We start from the raw sequence: 22,222 nt of genomic DNA on the forward strand, positions 1-22,222 counted from the left end.
CCCCTGAATATCTGCTCTCTGTGCTTTGAACACTGAAAATATCCAGAACCCGCATCAGAGCACCATGCTATAGACACCCAGCTGATTCTACTTTTCTTTTAGGAGAAACCTGATCTCAGAGCTGAGATGCCTTTCCTCATAACCAAACCCATTCCTACAAGAGCAAGGATCCCTGATTGGTTGCCATTATCAATCACTCCAAAAAGAAGTAAGGACTAATCACCTCAATATCCACATACTTCCTAGTAACTCAGAAAAAAGCTCAGTAATTCAGTCATATCTAATTTTCACTGATCTTTTTTAAACACTCAAATATTGTGAAGCATCCAGACTAATTTACTTATTATAAATCAGGAACTTTGGGGGTAAATTAGGAACTTCATGAAAACAGAAGGCTTCATATAATCACTGGGCTGTTCTGAATGATGGCTGCACCACCAGGTCTGTTCTGACCCCAAGAGCAATTGGTCCTGACTTGTCATCGGATGAAAATCCATCACCTGAATTGCCTGATATTTGGGATGGCAATCCATTATCCAGGCTACTTGATACATGACATACCAGACAGTATCTTCCCAGAGCTCACTAAAGGAAGATATGGAATAATTTTTTTTTTAAATCTCTCGATTTATTGATTTATTTAGTGATTCATTGCAGCCCCCAACCCAACAGAAGGTTCATTAATACCTAACCCCATCCTGAGAGATGTTCATGCAACCCATTCTTTTACATAATCAAAACTGCCTTAACTTAAAAGAGAAGCCAAGACACAGTAACAGTTATAACTAAATAAAAGGGCTAAGAGGTTAAGAAAGTAGCAACAATATCAGCTCTTAAAAAGCTATAGTCACAATATTTTTTTTTCCTAGAACCAGATTATCTTCTAGAGGCACATGGGGCCTTTTAATTGAGTATTTATGGATATATGCAACTTGAATTCTGATTTTTTTTCCTACTCAGACAGTGTCTTTCATGACTCTAAACCAACCAGGCCTTCTCTAAAAACTGCTTTTCTCTTTAATCATTCCCCTTTTTGTTGCTATCTTCCATATGTAATTAAAAGTAATTTATTAAGATATGCAGTTCTACATACTGGAATTTATTTAGTCTCTATCTACATTTACAAGTGAAATGCCTGAAAGAGAAATATTTTCTTCTGCAAACCAATGTTTCTGAGGTCCTCACATCTCTGCTAAAGATATTTTAGGGGTTTTGCTTTGGCCTGGAGTCAGCCTGACTGAACATCCCCACTGTTCCCATGGCTCTGAGATGGTTTAAAAAGAAAAATACATTAATTCCTAATTTCTAAGGGGCAGTTAATTTCTCCTTTAAAGGAAAGTAGTTCACATGTAATAAAGAGGCTGATTGTAGGAGCACTCTCCCACACACACAAAAACCCCAACCCAACCCAAAAAACCCCAAACATACAAGAAAAAAAAGCCATCAAACCCACACCCTTTTATCTCTTGGGTGGATATTTTTCAGCTCTAAAAGGTGTTGCCACAACTCTTACCCACCTGTGATTTTTCAGTGTCGCTTTCCATTATGATCCTTCTCAGCTGCGAGAAAGGAAAAGAATTATGAGCTCTTTCACAAAGGATTTAATTTTATTTTACTCAGGATGAGAAATTAAGGATGCCCTGACTGACAGCATGTGGTTTCTATTTCTGTTTATAAGCAGCCTTACAATAGCAGGTCAAAAGGATTAGAGGAAGGTCAGTGTTACTGTTTCTAGAGGAAACCAGGAATTGTAGATTCACTTCAATGTTCTTGCTTTCCAAAGTAAGTGGAAATCTTTATATGACAGGGTTTTCAAACACCTGCTCTTATTCTCTTTTTCTTTAGTAACTGAAGTAAAGGAGAGAGTTGGGGGATTATTTACTTCTTTTTTCAGCTTTGTCTGTTACAAAATGAGCACTGTATCTAGAGGAAAAAAGTTAATTTGCTGTCTGATATAGCCCCTGGTTTTTTTTTTAACTGCAAAGCAAAGAAACAATAATATCAATACAATACACATACTATTTAAGGCATAACCACGAGCAGAAGCTATAATATCTCTGTGCAACACCACAAATATAATAAAACAACAAAAATTCTCTGCAGTTCAGTGTTTTCATTTTCCAGTCTCTCACAACAGCCTGATCTTGCTCCTCACCAGCATCAGGGGTGATAAAAACCTGCCCAGTTCATGTGGTTTTACAGCAGTAATCAATTCACTGACAGCTTGCAAATAACTGCCAATCTCTGCCCTGTCTATGCAGATCGATTCCAACAGCAGGTAAAACCAGTGTTTTGGGCACTCAAGAAATGTTAATTTGTGCTCACAAATATCCAGGCTTCACGCCTGGATGTTTGTCATTCCTTTTCAAGCTGAGGCCTTTTTCCAAAGTTTCCCTGCAATTCCCCAGTTTTTATTTAGTCCAGGTGATGGTTCACTCCCTCTTTGGCATGATGGGTGTTTGATGTGAGTGGAGAATCTGCATCCTCTACACAGTAGAGCAAATGGGGCCCATTTGAGTTTTCTGAATTGCAGAGTACAAGCCTCACTCTATGAGGAACTATTTCTCCCTGCAGAGAATAAAAAAAAATACTGCAATGCTCCAGTTGCTTTTAATGGTTGAAAAATCACATTCCCTTGAGTGAGAAGATAAGCTGAGAGGATTTTTAATTAAAATTTGCTCGTCCTCATCTTTATCCCAAAAGTCTGTTTCATGCCACAAGCCAATCATTCCCTGACACTCCAGATGTCTTGCAGGCTACCTGGGTACGCTCTTTCATAAAAAACAAGGGTTGCACACCCCGAATTCAACTAAGCAAACACATTTTTGCCAACCAGCCTCCAAGATGATAGCGTTGCCCTGCCGCATGGAATGGATGCAGCACACTTCAGATGGATGCCTTTCCAGCAGTGGGCTGCCCACTGACATTCCAGCTGGGAAGGGTTGGAATTAGGGGTTCCCCCTGCCATGGCAAGCAGCAAAAACTTCCAGCAGGCTCCAAAGTATCATCTCCTCATCCTCAGCTTCTTTGCCCTGGGATGGTTTGAGCCCAGAAGTGTAGATTTGCAGAAGGAAGGGGTGAAATGAAAGAGAAATTCCAGGGAAATTGAGGAGAAAAATTAGTGGGAATGAACCTTTACACTGATACATCACAGCAAGGAAAACCACCTAAAGAATCAGGGCTTGTCCAGGGACTGCACTGAGGTTGCTGATGGCAATGGTTGCTGATGGAATTGATCCTCAAAGGCCAGGAATATCATTGACCAGAACTAAACCAAAATTAACAGCTGTCATGTTGAAACCAGTGCTGACAAATTAATCCAATACTGTCCCAACAAGACTCTCCTTCCAAAAGCAGAGGTGCTCTGCTCCTCAGCAAAAGCTACAATATTTTTTTTTACAGATTCCATGGATGCATTTGGCTGTGCTCACAACTGTAGCAACAAAAAAACCAAAAGTGGGCAAAAGTCTTGAGGACATCTAGAAACTCACTTACTGTGGCCTTTAATGGCAGTGTATGGTGTGTAAATAACCTGCTTACAGAGGTTTTGTTACATTAAATTAACCGAAGAAGCATAAAGAGTATAAAAAGAACCAGCTAAAGCCTAGACAAAAAATATCTGTGTATTTACACAACACACTTAAATATGGTGAATTGAGCTTTTTTAATTTGCTTTTTCCTCAGTCTGTTTTGATATCATGGGATTTTTGGAGGTGAGGAAGGTACCAAGGCATTGGGGACATAATTTTCACTGCTTTTCTCCCTCTCCCATTTTTAACATATGTTTTGTTTAGATAATGTTTTGTTTAGATTGGCTGGGTTTTTAATTATTACTTTTACCACAACCTTGTTTATGCTGCAATTTTCATGATTTTGCCCTGAACTTCTTTGATTACACATCATAATTTTACAACTTTCATTTGCAGCACTGTTATCTTTTGATCTTCTGCTGTTTGCCCGTATGTTTAAAGATTTCAAAACTAATTAAGACAATTAACTAAAAAAGACTAATTGCATTCATAAATGAGTCGTGCCGCTTCTGATTGGCAGGTGGCTCCTTTCTGGTTTGGATACATAAAAGCAGATGGAAATGTGGCAGACTTAGTTATATTTAATGTGCCCACTTCCTTCCAGACTGTTCCTCTTTCCAGCTAATGACAATAAAACCTACAAATTCTACACATTACTTCTCTTTTTTTTTTTTTTTTTTTTTTCCTTTTGCCATTTCTAACTTGAAATCCTGGCCATTCTTGACTAAGGGTTTCCAAACTCTTTTTCTTAAATGTCTTGTCAGCTCTACTTACAGGCTCCAAGGTGTCTGGAAGAAGAAAAGGATCAGATATACTGAAAAATAAGAAATCTGCTCCTCATTTTGATGTGCAGTCAATGGTATAAATAGCTTTTCGTGATATTTTAAAAGAAAAGATGCTTAAAAAGACAGCTTTTGCTCTTTTTTTATGCTATATTTCAACATAAAAGCAAACATATAACACTCCTGTTCATACACCCAAGGTTCTTTTCGTGCTCATTTTCACATATTTTCTCCAGTGCTTCAAAATTACTTTTCATAATGCCTAATTAATTCTTAATCAAATTTATTGAGGATAAAAAGAAGTGATTTCCTTGTTGCCCTGACAATCTATGATAATTTTATCACTGCACAAATTAAAAAAACCCAACAAAAAACAACAGTACAACCACGTGACTCTGGGAAGTTAGTTTATAAATGCCTGAGGAACCTTAGTTACTTATAGATTTTCTATCTAGAATAAATACACTGCTTTGAAGTTCATGAAAACACTTTCACAGTTTGTATTTGAAGAAAAGAAGTTCAACATTAATCTAGTGTTTACCATTCTAAGTTTTAGTGCTTTTTGCATAAAACTCTTTTCCATACACTTTTATGAAAATAATTCCGCAAAAGACTATCTGGAATTTGTGCAAGTAAATTTTGTTTCTATTGGGCCAAATGATTTATTTGACACTAACTTTTGGATGGTGCAGCACTTTTAAGTGGAGGTATTTCAGAATAAGTGAGACGAGAAAAAAAAATTTAAAAATCAGACCATAGAGATTAAATTATGTTGAAGCAAAAAACCTGTTCTTCCCTAAACAATTCCTAGTGCTTTCATTGTCTTCAATGTATCTGACCACACAACTTTTACATAAAAATATAAGAAAGTAGTGTAATTTTTGAGATCTCTGGTGCCTAGCAACTTCATTTGTGTTGTATCATGCAACCAGAAGCAGTTTAGAGAATAATTCAGACAGAATAGGACACAACATCTGCTGTTTAAAGTGAAGTGTGAAAAAAATGAAAGAACAAATCAGCTGATGAACATGACAGTGGTGAGGGTCCAGATTTTAACCTGCATCCAAGAGCAATTAGGGTTTCCCCTCCTCACTCTGGCTCCCTTTTATCTCAGCTCTCTCCATTCAGACACACACATGAAACAATAGGGCTGGAGTGCAAAGAAGTGTAGCTTTTCAGATAGCAGTAATGAGAAAGAGTCCTAAGTCCCAATCACAAATTAAAAGTACTGCCATGGCACTCAAATTAGAAAACTGTGACACCAGGGGATTTCCTGAACTCAAAGCTTTTGGTAGATCCAGTATATTGTTGTGCATAATAGCATGCTAGGATTCTAAAATAACTTGTGGCTGTCTTGTCCTTAATTTTTATTCAAGATATGTGTCTTCAGCAGAAAGTTTAGATGCATAAGGACTTGAGGATTTCATGAGTGCAGCTCCGTAAAAATACCTCTTTGCTGTTCAATAAACAAAACCTGAAAGGTAACTCAGCCAATAAATTCGAGTAAGTGCTCTTAGTGCAGATGCTATTGAATACCAGCACTCTGCATCAGCTGTTTAAAGCCCTGCTGCAAGGAGCAGGATGACTCAGGGAATCAGTAATGGGATACAGAGCCTTTCACCCCCGGGTCAATAGTTACAATCTGGAACAGACGGGGAGAGCCCAGGAGTCAATGCCATGTCAGCCCCGTCTGCTGCCCGCAGTCAAATCCTCCAGACAATCCCTGCACAGAAATACTGTAACCACAACAGACGGGAGAGAAATCCCTGGCACTGATATCTGGCACCAGAGAAAGAATGGGAAAGCCAAGCAATTGTCTGGGGAGATATGTGGTGCTTCTAAAATAAGTGAGGGGAAGCGTTTCAGTAAAGAAGTTAAGGGAAAGTGGTTTGCAGAAACTTTTCATCTTTCTGTGTCACTGGCAACTCTTGAACCCACTTGAAATTTAAAATGTTCACCACCCACACAAAATATCAGACAATGCAAACTGTGCAAATATTGAGCAAAATCTGTAACCTGCATGCATCAATACACTCTATGATATCACCTCTGTAACAGCACACAGCCTTCAGCTGCTCTGACATGGCTCACACCTGCAGAGAGATTCGTGTCACCAGCACAGTAAGAGGCATTCAGCCTTATTTCCAGATCTGTTAACAGCTTTTTGCTGAGGGTTTCCCGGGATTTACTCCATGCTCTGATCTTTCTGTGTCATTGTGCAGCCTCAGCCTGTTGCTCCATCACACCAGCCTCCACTCCCAAAGTAACAAACTCAGTCCTTGCAGAGTTTAAAGTACAAAATACTGGATGTCACTGCTAATGCAGCAGCAGGCTTTCCACTAGGGAGAGGCTAACAATGAATAATTATCAAAAATATGAAGGAAAAAAAGGATAGTTCAGTCATTGTGCATTGATCTGAAACATGTTTAACCTCAGCACCACCAAGAATATCAGAGCAAAAGAAATCAGGGTTACCTTGTCTGGGACATATGGCACTGATGGGCTGCAGCTCTTTTCTGGAAAGAAGATCTGAATTCGTTTATTCTGTTGTTGATTCTTAAACTCCAAGAACAAGTTCTAATCTTTAACTGTGTAAAACTTGAAAGTTATTCAAGTGTTACTCTTTAACTGTGATGATGCTGACAAATCTATAAACCTGAAAAATACTACAGTGTCTCAGCATAACACCCACAATGTTTTAATCACCAGAGGAAATATATCAGACTACCAGAAATTTCCCTAAAATCACACGAATGGACTTTTATTATTACACTTAATTCTACTTTGAATAAGCCAGTACGGTTTCTTTAGGTGTCCTATACCTCATAAATTTATAAAAGTTCAGATATGCTAAACAGGAATTACCAATTTTTAGGATAAATTTTCCTTTCATAAAAGCTGCACTATTTACCTTGATTATCAAATGACAGAGCTCAGCTAATAGAAATGAGGGAGTTTGGTCCTCTCCAACATCCACAGTATTTTTATTTTTGAGTATCCCTTTAAAGCAAGATATGTAGTATCTCTTATTAATATTTTTCTTCAAGCCTAGTGTGATGTTTTTCACTCCTCAGTTGTGACTCATTTCTTGTGAATTATGCATATGAGTGAAATATATGGAAATATTTTTGGTAAGTGTAGATTAAGCTTTGACTAGCTTTTCTTCACCCACTCTTGGAATGTAAAAATACTCTTTTGGTGATGAAAAAGAAATACATTCCTTAGTTTTCAATATTTTCTCCTAGTTTATGCCAATACCCACAAAGACTGGCAGGTTCTGTACTTTGGAATAGTTTCCACTAGAACACTAAGGAAATTAATTTTTTTTTGCTAACTAGTGGTTTGTTTGGGTTTTTTTAAATTCCCTTTAAAACTAAATTCAATTAAAGAGAATAATATAATTTCCAAAATGGAAAACACTAAAAAAATTTCTTAAGTGGGCTTCTTCTCCCCATCCCTACCCTTCCTTTTGGAGTAGACAAAAAGACATTAAGAAAAAAATACTTTGAAACTGGTATGACATCAGCCAGTGCGAGTCAGCTGAAGAGGCATTTGTCTCTCTCAGTTCTCTCTGGAGTATTTTTGGTGCAGGCAGATTTATGAGGCCAACACCAGGATTTTGGCACCTATTTTCCCACCAGATTTTTATTGAGAATGGAGCATCCAAATCCTCTTTGGACAGCTTTCAAAACAGCAACCTCAACTTCCTCATTAAGCTTTTTGGGTGACCAGAGGTGGCCAATTCCAGTGCTCAGGTACATGAGGACCTTTCCAGGGTGGGGCAGCCATGCGACAAGTGCAGGAGGAGAGTCAAAAGCCAGAGCTGGGGCGTACCCTGAGACCCCAGTGCTGATGGATGACCCCTCACCCTCCCAAGGATCCCCCAGCACCAGTGGGAATCAAGAATACTCCCCTCAAAACCTCCTTCCTGCCCTGCACCCCATTTCTGCCCCCCGGAATGGCATCCCACTTCTCATGGCACTTATTTAGGTCATCCCTCTGCCCCCACCCCTCTCCTACTGGGTTTCCAAATTTGACTTCAATCTGGCCAAGAGGCAAGCTGAGCTTGCTCCACCAGGATTGCAGCTTCCTCAGCCTGTGAGCCTTTTCTCTGGCCTGTGACAGCATGGGGAAAGGCAAAGGGGGCAGGGAAGAAAGGCAGATGATGGGAATTGAAGAGGAAAGCAGACAGGTATCTGGCTCTATCCCACAACCAATTCACCCTGACAGACATCATTCCCACAGTTCAGCACGAATATATTTCTCATGTGTATTTGCCTAAACCAAATCACCAGCTGCTTCTTGGTTTGGTTTATTCTTTTTTTTTTCAAGCAGTCCCTTCTGCTGCTCATAATCTCCACAAAGATAATTCATGGCATTCTGTCCAACACTGTTGGATGGGGGAGCAGAGCTGGCTGAACTCCTCGCAAAGGGCGCTGGATTAAATGCAGGTAACAGCTATGAATGGTGAGCTGTAATTTACTGACTGCAGCAGGGAGGAGACAGAGGGCATGGTGTGGTTTTCAAGGCATGAATTAGAGTCCTCTGGTGAAATGAGGGTGCTTTGAGCTGATTAAATTATAAGACATGTGCACCTGGGCTGCATAAAGATCTGACATCCTCTCCCCATAGTTTGACTGATAATGTAAGTGATGCACATCATAATTTCTGCATCATCTGAAAGTTTAATACATGTAATTGTGAGCTGCTTTTCTTCTCTGAAATTGCAAACACAGCAAAATTGCAGGCTTGGTGCCACTGATGAGTCATTGTTGGCCTGCTGGCTCCGTATTACAATGGCCATACATAAAGAGAGCCATGACACCCCAGTTTACCATGATTATCTGCTTCCTTTGGAGTTGTTTCCACAGCTGAGCAGCTCAGGCAGAGCCTGGGTCAAGTAGCAAGGGGGGAGGAGTTGAAATGGCAGCTTTTAAGGGAGATGAGTTAGGTATGATCTCAGCCATCTCAAATACACAGTTATTTTCATGACAGCTGCAGGAAAAGGCGCTTACAAAAGTATAAGGTGCATGTGCAACAGTAAAAGAACCAACATTAATAGATAAATGCAGAAAAGTGAACACTTTAAGTAGCAGGGAGTCATTTTCCTCTTTATGTCCATATAGAAATTTAGAATACATTATGGAAGAGAACTTATCCTATTTTGCTAAAATGTCAGCTAAAAGTACCTTAATATCCACCGAAAAAAGTCAGTGCTTCAATTGTGGAAACACTCCATTGTCAATGATGTCTTCTTTAATCTTGTTTTCATCACAGCTCCAGAAGTCTGGCATGTAAATATAGACACATTATTCTTTTCAGATACTCTAAATCTGAATTTAAAACCCCAACTGTTCTTAATTAGAGGTTAACAGTGCTTATTAATCAGTTGAAAGAAAAGAAGTTACCAAAAGAATGTATTCTTTCTTTAGAATTAAAATGGGGGGAGCTGAAAAGAAACATCCCTATCTACTTGATCAATAGAGCAATATTAATATTTCTGAACATTATAAAAAAGAAATATTTGGGGAAAAAACCTATGAGAGGATAATCTGCAATGTATAATAGATACTTGCATTAAAAGGGCAATGTAAGCTTGGAGAGAATGAACTCCTTGGATCAAGCTCATACTCCCTCTGTTAATCTTAAAAAAAGACATTCCTCCAAATCCAAGCCCTGGGATACACAGCAAGGCCTGGATTGGGCTCATTGGTTACACAACCCCTACACATGGTCGGGGCAGGGGTTTTGACAATTTGTTGGGCATTGAAATATCACCTGTGAATAGATTTGGCATCTCTATTGAAAAGAGGAGATATCAGAAAAATGCATAATAGCAGGCAGATTTTGATATTATTTTTTCTGACACTTATCTGGCAACAAGTGTTATTGGCTTCACAAAAAAATAAAAGAAGTGGGAAAACAGGCACAGATTATGTTTCCAATTTTGCTGATGTAACAGTAAAACCTCTTTCCCTAAAACCAGAAGTTTTCTTCTCTAGTGTATAAAATCTTCAAGGTGAGGAATTTATTTTAACATAACTTCATCCTAATTATAAATTAAATGCAATGTATTTCAGCGTACAAGGGCTTGCTGTGATTTCTTCTCTAAATACAACTGCAAGCCCTTATTTTCTCCATGAGACAAAGTGAAAATATGGAAATTTGAGAAGCTCTACAGGTCAGATTTAAGGTAAAGCCAATAGCAGATCTAATCCTGGAAGAACTCATTATTTGTCTCTTCAGTCATTGATACAAAGGGAGAAGTTCAGTTTAGAGTAAGCAGATGGAAAATCCCAAGGAAATCCCTGGGAAAGGGCTCTGACTTGTGCAGAAAGAAAAGAGTTGTATATTGCACTATTTTTCTTCAGACTACAGAAAAAACTGAGAGGCTACTTATTGGTTTTGGAGTCTGTCTTTTGGTTTTTTTCTGAACTAGACAGATAAGTATATTAAATTAAGGTTTATGAATGAGAGCAAGTTAAATTTTAAAATTATTATTTCAGGCAGGGGATACTTTCATGATCTGAAATAAGAAACTGAGGCCTGGGAATATATGGTTGTGGCATAAAAAAGGAAAAAAGGCTTACATTCACTTGGTAGAAAAACATTTTCAGTCTTCCCTAACAGTGACACCAGTCTGGATAAAATTGCTGGGCTCCAGCTGGTGTTTTAACAAACTTTTTTTTTTTCATATTATGAGAAATAATTGGTAAAAATAAGCCAAAGGAGCAAATGTATGTGTATAGTGTTGAAAGTAGGCTGGTCCTGGAAACAAATCATGAACTGGACACAAAGAACACTGAGCCATGATCAACAAAGAGAGGGACACAACTGCTTATTTATTAAACAATGCTCTGCCCGCCTTACTTTCAGTCCACAGTATCTTAAAACAGCCTCTTTGGGACCATTACCACAGCAAATTACTGCTCAACGTGCATAAATGTGGAGAAGTCTGGGGCTGAGCTTTTAAGTGCTTTGGGTTTTGGTGGGTTTTTTTTTTAATGTTTTAATGTGTTTAAAATTGTTTTTATTATTATGCACAGCTACATCAGAGGGGCAATTCTCTACAGATGAGGCTGAGCTGAGCTCTCTGTTGAAAGGTCAAGGCTTGCAAGTGTTACTAATTAGGGACACAGGCACAGAGTGAGTTATGTTTCCTTAGATAAGGAAAAGGAAAGAGAACCTAGCTGTTGTTTAACATTACATGAAATTGCTTGTGCTTCTCTATGGCTAGAGTTTCAAAATATCATGTAACAGATGTCCTGGTTCTTCAGCTGCTTACTGCCCTACCCCATAGGTGCAGAATCACAAGAAGAAAAAAAAAAAAAAAAGGCAGGTATGTACCAGGCTGTTTCAAACTTCAGAAGAAAGCTTACCTATCACAAAGGTTCTGTCAGTCTCCCAGGAAGAGGGGCTGATATGGGATTTCTCCATCAGATCCCAGCTCAATGAATCACATATCAACGTGGAGGAGGAGGTGATGAGAATGCAATGGGTACAGAGAAAGCAGGAGGTGATATACAAAAGCTGAAAAGTCTATTTTGTCGGGTCAGAGAGGTGACAGTTGAGACCACTGAATCAGAATGATCTTTTCAGGCTGCAATTCTCATCAGGGTGAGGGATGCTCTCTGTGAAGGAAAAAAATGTTATAACTATTACATGGTACAGCTGGTACTCAAGTGTAACTGGAAATGAGAACAAAAGTTCACCACTACTGGCACCAGCCTTTCCTTACAAGATCAGAAATGCCTGTGAATATTTGGAATTTGGGAACTAATGGCCTCTGATGGCCATCCACAGTCTAGTTACTCAAAGGGTAATGCTGGTTACTCAAGAGGTTATATTCAGTGTGGGCTCACACCTTCACCTTGTACCACTCTCAAGCAGTTCAGCTACTAACAAAGTGAAACAAAGCTTATTAAAAAGGCAATGTTAAAAAAAAAAAAAAACACTCAACTGTTAGAGAATGAAAGTTAATTGTTTCCTTCCAAATCACAAGTTAACCCAGCAGGCTGAGACTCACCTCCAAGACAAACAGCCACACCTGAGTTCCTTTTATTAAGGTGATGGAGACTATGATGATTTACAGAAGTGAACGCAGAGGTTGCACTCCTGACAGTTTTAGATTGCTTTGTCTAAATTAATAACAGCTCTGAATAAAAGCCATCAAGTCCAGCTGTACAGTCTCACACTTAACTTTTCCATTAGTGTCACTGGCTTCCCAGGGATCTCTCCTTGTGTTTCATATGTTTATGGACAAGACATTAATGACCCTGTATGCATCAGCTGGTCTCGGTGAGCATCTTTCACTCTCCGCCTCTGCTATCCATCAAAACTCTTCCCCGTGATTACACCACATACCAGAGCCACAGTCATACCTCGAAATGCTAAATGAAAGGCCTACCAGCTATCTGGAGAAGCTGATTGATGCAGGCTCGCTGTGAAGCAGGGGCTCTGCAGCTGATGAGGCTGCTGCACCTGCATGTGTGAGTGGCACAAGTGCCTCTTGCAGACAGATCCCTCCCGCTGCCCACTCGGCTTTTCCTTTCTCCTCGCAGCAGGCAGTGAGTTTGGGAGAAATAGGGGGTGTGCATGATGAAGGCACACACAGACTGAGTGAAATAATAAACCTCTCACCTCCACTCGAGTCACAGAGAGTCCCAGCTCCTGTCGTGAGGCTCTGGATGTGATGCTGAGCTCTGGCTCAGGGATTCTTGCTGAACCTGCGATGAGGTCACCAGGCTGCCTGGGGAGCACAGGTAACACTGGAATTAGCATCACCTCTGTAACCTCTATTCTTAGGGATTGATTTATTTTGTCACTGTGACTTGAAAGACCAAATCATCAACAAGAGAAGCTGTCAAATGAGTGTTTCCCGATTATATTAAAATGCTCATTTCTAGAGTTGTACTTGGGTCCTTAAAGGAAGGTCACTGGGGAAAAAATACTTTTCAAATATATACATTTGCTACAAATTAAGTAACTGAGTGACTGGTTAGGGCCTGAAATTCAGGACAAACCTAGCTTGGCTGCTCCCATCACACTTCTGCTGAGGGACAAGAATTAGCCTTCACAATGCTGCCTGCTGCTCTGGTCAGCAGCCTGCCTGTGGCATTTACTGTTAACTTCCTCATGTGGCCTGATGGGTTTATGATGTGGACAAACAAGCCCTAAAGAGTAAAACAAGCTGAGAGAAAGTAATTTCCAGTGTGACCTATGCCAGGATTGAAGTGAGGTCTCCAAAGGTGAAAGGGGAGTGTATCCATCAACTGCTCCTTGTAAGCACCCCCTCAGTCATAGAGATCATATCCAGTACAATTAATTGCCAAATCAATTTATGGACACAGTATAATGAAATACTATTTATTGATTTGCATTTTCATCCAAAGGGAGGCAAAAAGCCAGTCAAGCTGGATTGGTGTGGAAATTTCAAAGCATTTGTCTCACATATAGCTTGAGATGTTATTGACACTGTAATAAAATCTTGCAGCCTATAAATATTAGGCTTTCTCCTTTCTACAAAAGAGAAGAAATTTCAGCATGACAAAGTACTCATTATAGATTCTGAAATGATCTTCTCTGCACACTTCTTCCAGATTTCAGAGTGCCTGTTCATTTTCTATCATGGCACTTGCAAGAGGCTTGAACTAAATTGGAATAAAGGACAATATCCATTTTAAATTAAAAGCATTTAATGCATGTTAAATGTTAACGCAGTGTCAAAATACCTGCCTGCACTGAAGAAGGCCTTTCAGGCAGAAAATACCTCAGAGTAAAGGCTTTTGTGAATGGCCTAAATAAGGGTTAAAATAATTCTAAAAAAATACTGGAAAGACACCAAAATTCAGCATTATCAAAATGCTGCTTAATTATAAAAAGAAAATTTCAGAAAAAAAATCAAAACAAAACCATATCATAAACCACCGTAATGGTCTGTTCTCTACTATAAATATAATTGTTTGTCAGTATAATTATGCAAACAGATCTAGGGTTTTGTTGAAAATGCATCACTGGCAGAAAAATGCCAGAAATAGGCAAACTCTCAGCACCAAAGTCAAAAAACTTTTTGCCATGCTCCTCACTCTATTTGGAAACATCAAGAAATACAGCAAAAGTTGATGGGAAATCTTATCCAAATGGGTTTTAAAAACATAAAACACCATCAGAATATGCAAGGCAGTAACAAAAATCACGATGGGATTACTTCAATGAAAACTTTCACACAACCAGGACATCTCACTGTTTGTTTGGGCTTTAACAATTAAATCTCTTTTTTTTCCTTTTTTTTTAATAAAATTTGCAATACTTTCAGCAGGCACAGTTTTGCTTGATGTATTTTAGATCCATCGCTCGCACACTAATTCTGCAGAAGCTGTGCAAATACCCTGAAGTCTAGAGAAACCCTCAAGTCTTAATGCAAATTAAGCCTGGTTTTGAATGGGTACTGCATAAAATAGGTTATCATTGCGAATATTTTGAATTTGAAACTCACTTCCCATTTTTGTCCCACAGAATTAGCATAACATTTATTGCTCCAGTGAATATTCCCTTTATATTCTGTAGAATATTCATGGAAATTAAATGGAAGAGAGGTACAATCAGCTTCATTGAAAATTCAAATGAATGTTTTCTATTTTTGGCAACATTCCCCACACATCATTAAAAACCAAAACAGTTATTCCATGAGAAATGCAAGTATAAATAAACAAACAAATAAAAAAATGCCCTGAGACTCACTCTTCCTGCCATTTAAACTGTCCCCTCCTGCCACTCTGTCTCCTCCTCCTCAAGGGGGAAGATTCCCTGGTGAGACACTGGTGACACTCTCCATGGAGCAGCACCCAGGAGCCACTCCTTTTCCAGGAACCAAATCCTTTCTGGACTTGCTGCTCCAGGAGAAGAAAAAAAGGTTTGAGGATCCAAAATGATTGCAAAAAACAAAGCGATGCCAGAAAGAACCACAAGTTACTCCTCCCTTTTCCATTTCCTTCTCACCTGTCAGCTGCATGTCATGTGCAATGGGCAGGTGCCTAAAAATGGCCAAAAAAAATTCAAAAATTAATTTATGACATGGTGGTACCCTTCAAAAGGAAAGTTGCAAAGTAAATGGTGGTATAAAGCCACACAAGGGCTCTGTAATTTAATTTTTCCCCCAACTTTTACTGCTTAAGAACATCTGCTGTCTTCAGACAGCATTTTCACTGTAACATCAAAGATAACTTTTCAAATTAGGACTTGAAATCCCTTCTCACCTTTTCTAACCTCAGTGCACACAAATCACCTTTAATTACTTCTCCCTGATTATTTATTTTGGCTTAAAATATGAAACTTCAGGAGAACACCTCACACAACAATGAGATTTTTACAAAGCAGCTTGGTGGAGGCCACTCTGTAAAACCTTGAAAAGCTGTCAGTGATCCATCTGAAATGTCAATACAGCATTTAAAATGTTCTCACTTGGAGCTGCTTGAAGCATCCAAAGGCAGCAAAAATCAAAGGGAATGCTCTCCCTTTTTCAGGGAAGAAAAAAATAAAAAGAGGGAAAATAGAAAGGCAATTAAGTTTCCCCCTAGAAGCAGCCCCTTCACATTAAAAGGGTGATACTGCAAAAGACAGTGAAGAGGAAGACAGTGTGTGTTTCAGACAAGTAAATTGAGGAACCCAGGACAGAGTGATAGGCCTGTCATGCAGGAAATCCAGCACTTCAATTAAGAGTTAGAAATTAGAAATGAGCTAGAAGTCAAATCAGTTCTCTGTGCACAGTGCCCACCTAAGGGATGAGCACCCAAAAAGCACAAATGGTACTCTCATACTGCCCTCATAAGTGATTATCTACAGAGCTTTTACTTTGGGTCTCATCTCATTGTGAGAAAAAAGGACAGCCCAGCCAGGATGTGCAGCTGATGCCGGCCTAGAAACCAGAAACCAAGTTAAAAACAAATAAAATTAAGCAGTGCTTGGCCACAGAGACTTCTTCAGGCATCACTCATAGGCAGAGAGCCAAGATCCTGCACTGCATTTCCACCCTTGCATGGCGTACCATCATTACTGATAACACCCAGGGCTGGCATGGGAGGAGTTCCCTAATTCTGAGATATTCCCCTCATGCTCCCTTCCTCTTTTCCATGAGAGCTCCTCTTTCCCAGACTCCTTTCATCTTCTTCTCCCTAAGAAGCCAGCCAGGAGCACAGTTGGGATGCAAGTGCTGAGTCTCTCTTGGCATCCCACCCTCTCTGTCTCTCTTTGAAAGCACCCAGGGCTGTTGTGATGTCAAACCTACAGAGACAAGGACAGGAAAGCTCTACCCTTCAACCAGAGCAGCTCCATTCAAAAGAGAAAGCCCCTGGCAAATAACAAAATTCTGCACAGAATAAATATCTAGAAAATCAAACAAAATCTCCCTTTGGGTTATTTTCCCACTGGTTTCTATGTATTTGCACAAAGGCTGAGGCTACTGAAATCCATGTGGTATTTGAGAATGATGCAAAAAAGAGCAGAGAGGAATCAAACACCAAGCAAAGGCCTCTTCTTCTGGAAAGACTGCTCTATGAGTTTATATTGCCTGTCACTTTTATCTGTGTAGGAAATTATCTACAGCTTTAAAGTGAAATTAATGGAGTTGAGCACTTCTGGATCATTGGCATTGGCTACCACACTGCACAGGCATTTTTGTACTGAAATGATATTAAATCAACAACAAGGCCTCCATTTGGCATAAATTTCACAAGCACTTCAGGAAAAGAAAAAGTAAATACTTCATAGAATTAAATAAAGGTTCAACAACTTAAAAAAAATATTTGAGGAGTTGAGGAGAAAATAAATTATTTATATCAAATATGTGTATCCATGTGCAGAGCATGTATTCTTTGATGTTACTGAATGCTTATAATCTAGGAATAATATTACTTCTTTTAAACTTCATCCAACAGTTAAAAGCACAAAAGTACTTTTGTTCCTGTTCCTGTTCTGTTTGTCATTTTTACCCATCATGAGCATTTCTATTATCCCACACTAATAAAAGTTTCTATTTTTTTTTTAATAGAGAGACTACTAGAAAATATAAAGAACTTTTAAAAGGTTAACTTTCCACTTCTTACTGACCATTTCTGTAAAACTTAATCATTTTTCAAAAGAAAAGAAAAACCTTTTTAACAAATTCAACAGCCTCTTAAAATAATACTTCCAAATATTACTTAAAACTTTCAACTTTTTGTTCCATTTTCATAAGGACTGAGGTAAAAATTCCCAGAGTTGAATAGTATCTCCAGGTAAGAAGACAATGACCACAGAGCACATAGTGAGTGAAAGGCAGATGAATATCTAAAGGCTTTTATCACAGCTTTATTTGCAACTTTTATCCTCAGGCTTCTCTTCCAAAGTTCCCTCATTGCAAAAAGGGAAAAAATTAAAAGGATGGCTCATTCTAAGTGATTTTCCTTTGAAGTGCCTTATATAGGCTAAATACCCATCCTGAAACTGTCCCTACCCTGGCAAAGTCGGGAATAAATGTAAACTGCTGGAATGGGAATACTGCAAGGATTTCAATACAGTGCAACACAACCACTGCACTGACACCAGTAGGAAACCTGATGAACTGCCAATGGATTTGAACACTGATGGTCTTATTAAAGCTCCTGTTGCTGGTAGGATCAGCCAATGTGCTTTAACTCAAAGGATATTTTAAAGATTTTCTCTATAAGCTACAAATTCAAACAGCTTTTAGGTGTTTTTTCGAAGATTTATTGATGTCTTTTGGTTGGGTTTTTTTCTTTTACATCCAGTTTTCTTTCTCTTTTTCTTCTTTTTGCTCCCAAATTCAATAATGCTACCAAGATATATTCTGGTTTTCCCTTTTCTGAATTTTCTCTTTATTTTTCTGAGATATTTCCTGCTATTTTATAAAAAGCAACTCATACAATCCATCGCTTCTCACAAAATGGGACTCAGGATCCCATTTCACAAAAGCGTGATTTAAAACACAGCTCTTTTCCCCAAAACCTTCAGCAGTCATTTTTGTGCTCCATCAGTTCCTTAGGCCCCAGTTGGGCTGGAGTTAAGATCTGTGCAAACACACAAATGCAGGGGGTTCATCTTTGAAGTGGTCACTCAGCATCACCCAATAAAGGACTATCAAAAAGGAAAAGTGCTTTTGAATATTTCCTCATTTCCATGTGGTGCAGAAGCACACCAGCTTTTGCTTAATATTAAGACACCCTTCAAAGCTACAAAAGTTAAAACATTTCTTAATGCTGTATACACTGAAACAATTGGACAATACTTCAAAGCTCTTGGGTTTAAATCTTTTGGTATCACTACCATTCAAGTAAAAAGTATTTATACAACATTGTCAAACAAAAGTTATTTTGCAGCTAATCTGACACAGTTTTGGAACAGAAGATAATAAAAATCTATTGCATCCTGTTTATTTTCTGGAAAGGGTGAAACGTGATCAGATCAGGCATTTTAGTCCTGAAAAACCTTAAAAACATTGACATTGTTTACATAATTTCAATGGTGAGTATTTATCAGCTCTCAACCAGGAAAGGTGCAGAAAAAAATTCAACAAGCTTTCCAAAAGAGTCCAGGAAAGGATCAGATAAGGCCAGCTGAATATTTATCAACCCTTAAGACTCACAGGCCACTCCTGATAGGGCATGTGAACAGCAACACTAAGATATATTCGTCTGTAAATTCATATGAATGAGAAATGCTCCAAAAAATTAAGATCATTTTCTGCCCAGCAGCCTCTTACTAATAGGAAAGAAACTTATTACTGCCTATTGCTTGGCTGGGAGCTGAAAATCCTTTTACTAATTCGTTCAGCTACCGAGCAGTTTATGTGAGTGTTTTCCACGAGGTTGGGAAGGATTTAATCATCAGCCTTTCACATTCATTTCCTTCTAATTCAGCTGCTTTAGAAGGAGAGGTAAATGCACTCATGACTGTAAATGTTCAGTCTTTCCTTTCCTGCATCACCTCCCACTCTTTTAACAGCCAAAGGCTGATGGAATAGTCCACGCAGCAGTCCTGGAAAATAACATAAACCCCACCACAATCGACGTGTCCCTGCTGCTTATGATCCTAATCCTAATAAATATCGCTGCTGATTATTTTATTTTTTTTAATTCCATGGGGGTTTTAATCCACATTTGGGAAACCTAATAATTCATCTTTTCCAGGCGTACCATTAGTTTTACAAAGCAAAATAATTCATTACATTCTATGTAATGTAGTAGATATTTAAATAAGCCACTAATTAATGGACCAGAGAAACTGACAGGATATTGGGGGAATATACATGAAACTCATACTTGAGTTTTCAATTCAATCAACAACAAAAGTGTTGCCCCCCAAAAGAGCATATAAAGCTTCCCTTCAACAGCCACTTCCTCATAAAAAGCAGACAGACCTACCTTAAGTCTGATGTCTTTGTCAAACTGTTTAACATTGGAAATCAACCTAGAAAAACAAGATTTTAGCACTACTTTTTTAGAGCTGGATATTTACCCTTGGACAGAAGCACACAGGAGGAGTGTGTTTTTTATTATACTAACTATTATACTTATTTTACTAACCCATTGACCATCTCCAGTTGAGGAGGCTTTGCAAGAAGCCATCAGGGCTGAGATTGAGCCCTCGGGGTGGATATGGGGCCATGCAGCCCCCAGGTTTCTGAACTACCCCTCTCAGTGGCCAGCATCAATCTAGGCCTAGTAAGAGAGGCAGTTTAGTCTCAGTTTTGTCCCAGTGTTTTTCAGTTTGTAGTAGAAAGAGAACTGTCAGGCACTGTGGAGTACCAGGCACCGTCCAGTGTTGCCTCTGTTAGGTGAAATGAGAAATTAGATTCCCAGTTTAACTCCAAGATCTGCATAAATTGAGGGCTCTCTGTAATTCTGAATAACCCACAGCATTTCAAAACTAATTCCAAAACTAATATCCTGTGTCATCCTCAACGTGATTTTTCCTGAGTTTATATTTCACTGTTATCCCACAGCAAAGATAGTTTGAATTTACATTGTTGAAATCAAAAAAACAAAGCCATAAAACTTTGTTAGTCTTATTTGAATTGCAAGGAAATATAGTGGAAAACAACAAAAATATTATGAAAGTTAAACACTCTTTGGTTCAGCCCCACATCCAAACATCCTCCATTTAATTTTATAAGGATAATTGGAAAATATTACTTTCTTCAGAGCCACACAACTTCCACTGGACAGCACATATATTTCCCAGTTGTCTAAACATTACTTTCTATTTCAACCAGTAATTTACTGATTCACATTTAGATCTCGTATATCAAATACAACATTAATAAACAGAGATACCCTTTCTGAGCAGAGACAATGGAAGTAGCAAAAGAGATTTTATTTTTCCGTTCCATTTTCTGTTTTCCAAGTGAGTTAAGCAGATTCTAAGTGTCACTGAAAGTGACTTTTGAAACCCATGCAAGAATGTCAGCAATTCTACTGCTTGTATATAATTTTCTATGTCCTGAAAACAACAATTTACCTGGAAGTAGGACTGAAATGTCATGACATGGCAGAATTACAAGTTGCTTGGATGTTTAAACTGTGCTTTTCCTGTTTTTGAACATCCTTCTCTTCTTTTAAAGATGAGATAGTATTGTAAATTCCTGAGATTTATGCAGATTACTTTTGGTAGAATTACCAAAAATCTTGTTGTTTTTAGCAGCAAGAGTTTAACTATTACATTAACAATTAAAAACAAAACAAAACAAACCTTAAGCTTAATTCCAGATTTACTTCACTTCTGGAACAAAGAGAAACAGATTTGAGTCGCCTTTCATTTAAATATCACAAGTTGGAATCAATAGATTCAGAGAATCATCAAGCTTGGAGGAAACCTTTAAGATCCAACCATCCACCCATCACAGCCCTTGTAACCCCTGGACAGTGAAAAAAAATTTTCTGATATTTAATCTTAATTTCCCCTGTCTCATCTTAAGGCCATTTCCTCACATCCTCTCACTGCAGGCACAGCAGAAGAGAAGGAAATCTCCTTTAATATAGTCAGTAAATAATTTAAAAACTCAGCTCAGCACAACCTGCATTTAAAAAGGGCAGAAATAATCAAAATAGCAAGAAGAGTAGCAAACTTTTCCAGATATTACTCTAGCTAATGAAGTGAGAGGTGAAAGTAAACTGTCTGAAATGTATTTTGCCATAAAATTGTGTCCTGGAACAATCTACTGCCAAGCGAGAAGATAACAACAGAGGCCCTGAAGGATTTGTTTCTGTGACTGATTTTGTTTAACAGGTTCATACAAATTGTTTGGGAAAATGAAAGTGGCCGTAGGTTGTCAAAAACTGCAGATTTATTAAAAAGAGCAATAATAGAGGGAACCCTATCAGGGATAGGAAATAAACACGAGGAATCTGAATAGGGTAGGACAATAGGGATTGAGAGATCATGTGCAGTGTCAGGAGATATGATAGAATGCCTTTAGGGAGGCCCAGCAAAGGATTAAAAATAACTCAAGTTTGACAAGTCACAGAGAGGATGAATCATGGCTAATGACAAAAAGAAACAGCACGAAGACAGGATCACACAATTTGTGTCACGCAGCAGTAAGGAAGTCAAAAGGTCAGTGGAGAATTGGGAAGGGAATCAGGCAGTTATGCCATGGATTCTCGTCAAATAAACAGCTTTCGAGTTTTGGGAGAGTATTTACAGGCTTTGTGTACTTTTAAAAGGCATCAGTGATTTTTGTTTAAGAAAATTCATCTTCAGTCTAGCCAGGATTTTCCTCCTTTTTACTATCAAGGCTGCATAACACAGTTGGAGAAAACAACAGTTAGAATAAACAACACTTCAATGTGATAACCAAGGAACTGGGCAGTGATTACTGTGATGCACAGGGAATTGCAGTGAAATTCCTCCTCTCCC

The 22,222-nt window shown here is 38.6% G+C and overlaps 1 long non-coding RNA gene across 2 annotated transcripts in view; it reads right to left on the reverse strand.

Moving 5' to 3' along the window:
- Positions 1–1,515: 1,515 nt before the first annotated feature.
- LOC146445596 (uncharacterized) overlaps positions 1,516–22,222 on the reverse strand; it is a 43,757-nt gene continuing 23,050 nt past the window's right edge. For both annotated transcript variants that reach the window (XR_014855499.1, XR_014855500.1), the window contains exons 3-6: positions 12,953–13,061; positions 11,692–11,943; positions 9,502–9,599; positions 1,516–1,559 (exon numbers count right to left, since the gene is read on the reverse strand). This is a non-coding gene — a long non-coding RNA (uncharacterized LOC146445596). The remainder of the gene's footprint in view (positions 1,560–9,501; positions 9,600–11,691; positions 11,944–12,952; positions 13,062–22,222) is intronic.

Source organism: Lichenostomus cassidix, chromosome 1 (assembly GCF_008360975.1).
Source record: "Lichenostomus cassidix isolate B80296 chromosome 1, HeHo_3.0, whole genome shotgun sequence".
NCBI classification, from domain to species: domain Eukaryota; kingdom Metazoa; phylum Chordata; class Aves; order Passeriformes; family Meliphagidae; genus Lichenostomus; species Lichenostomus cassidix.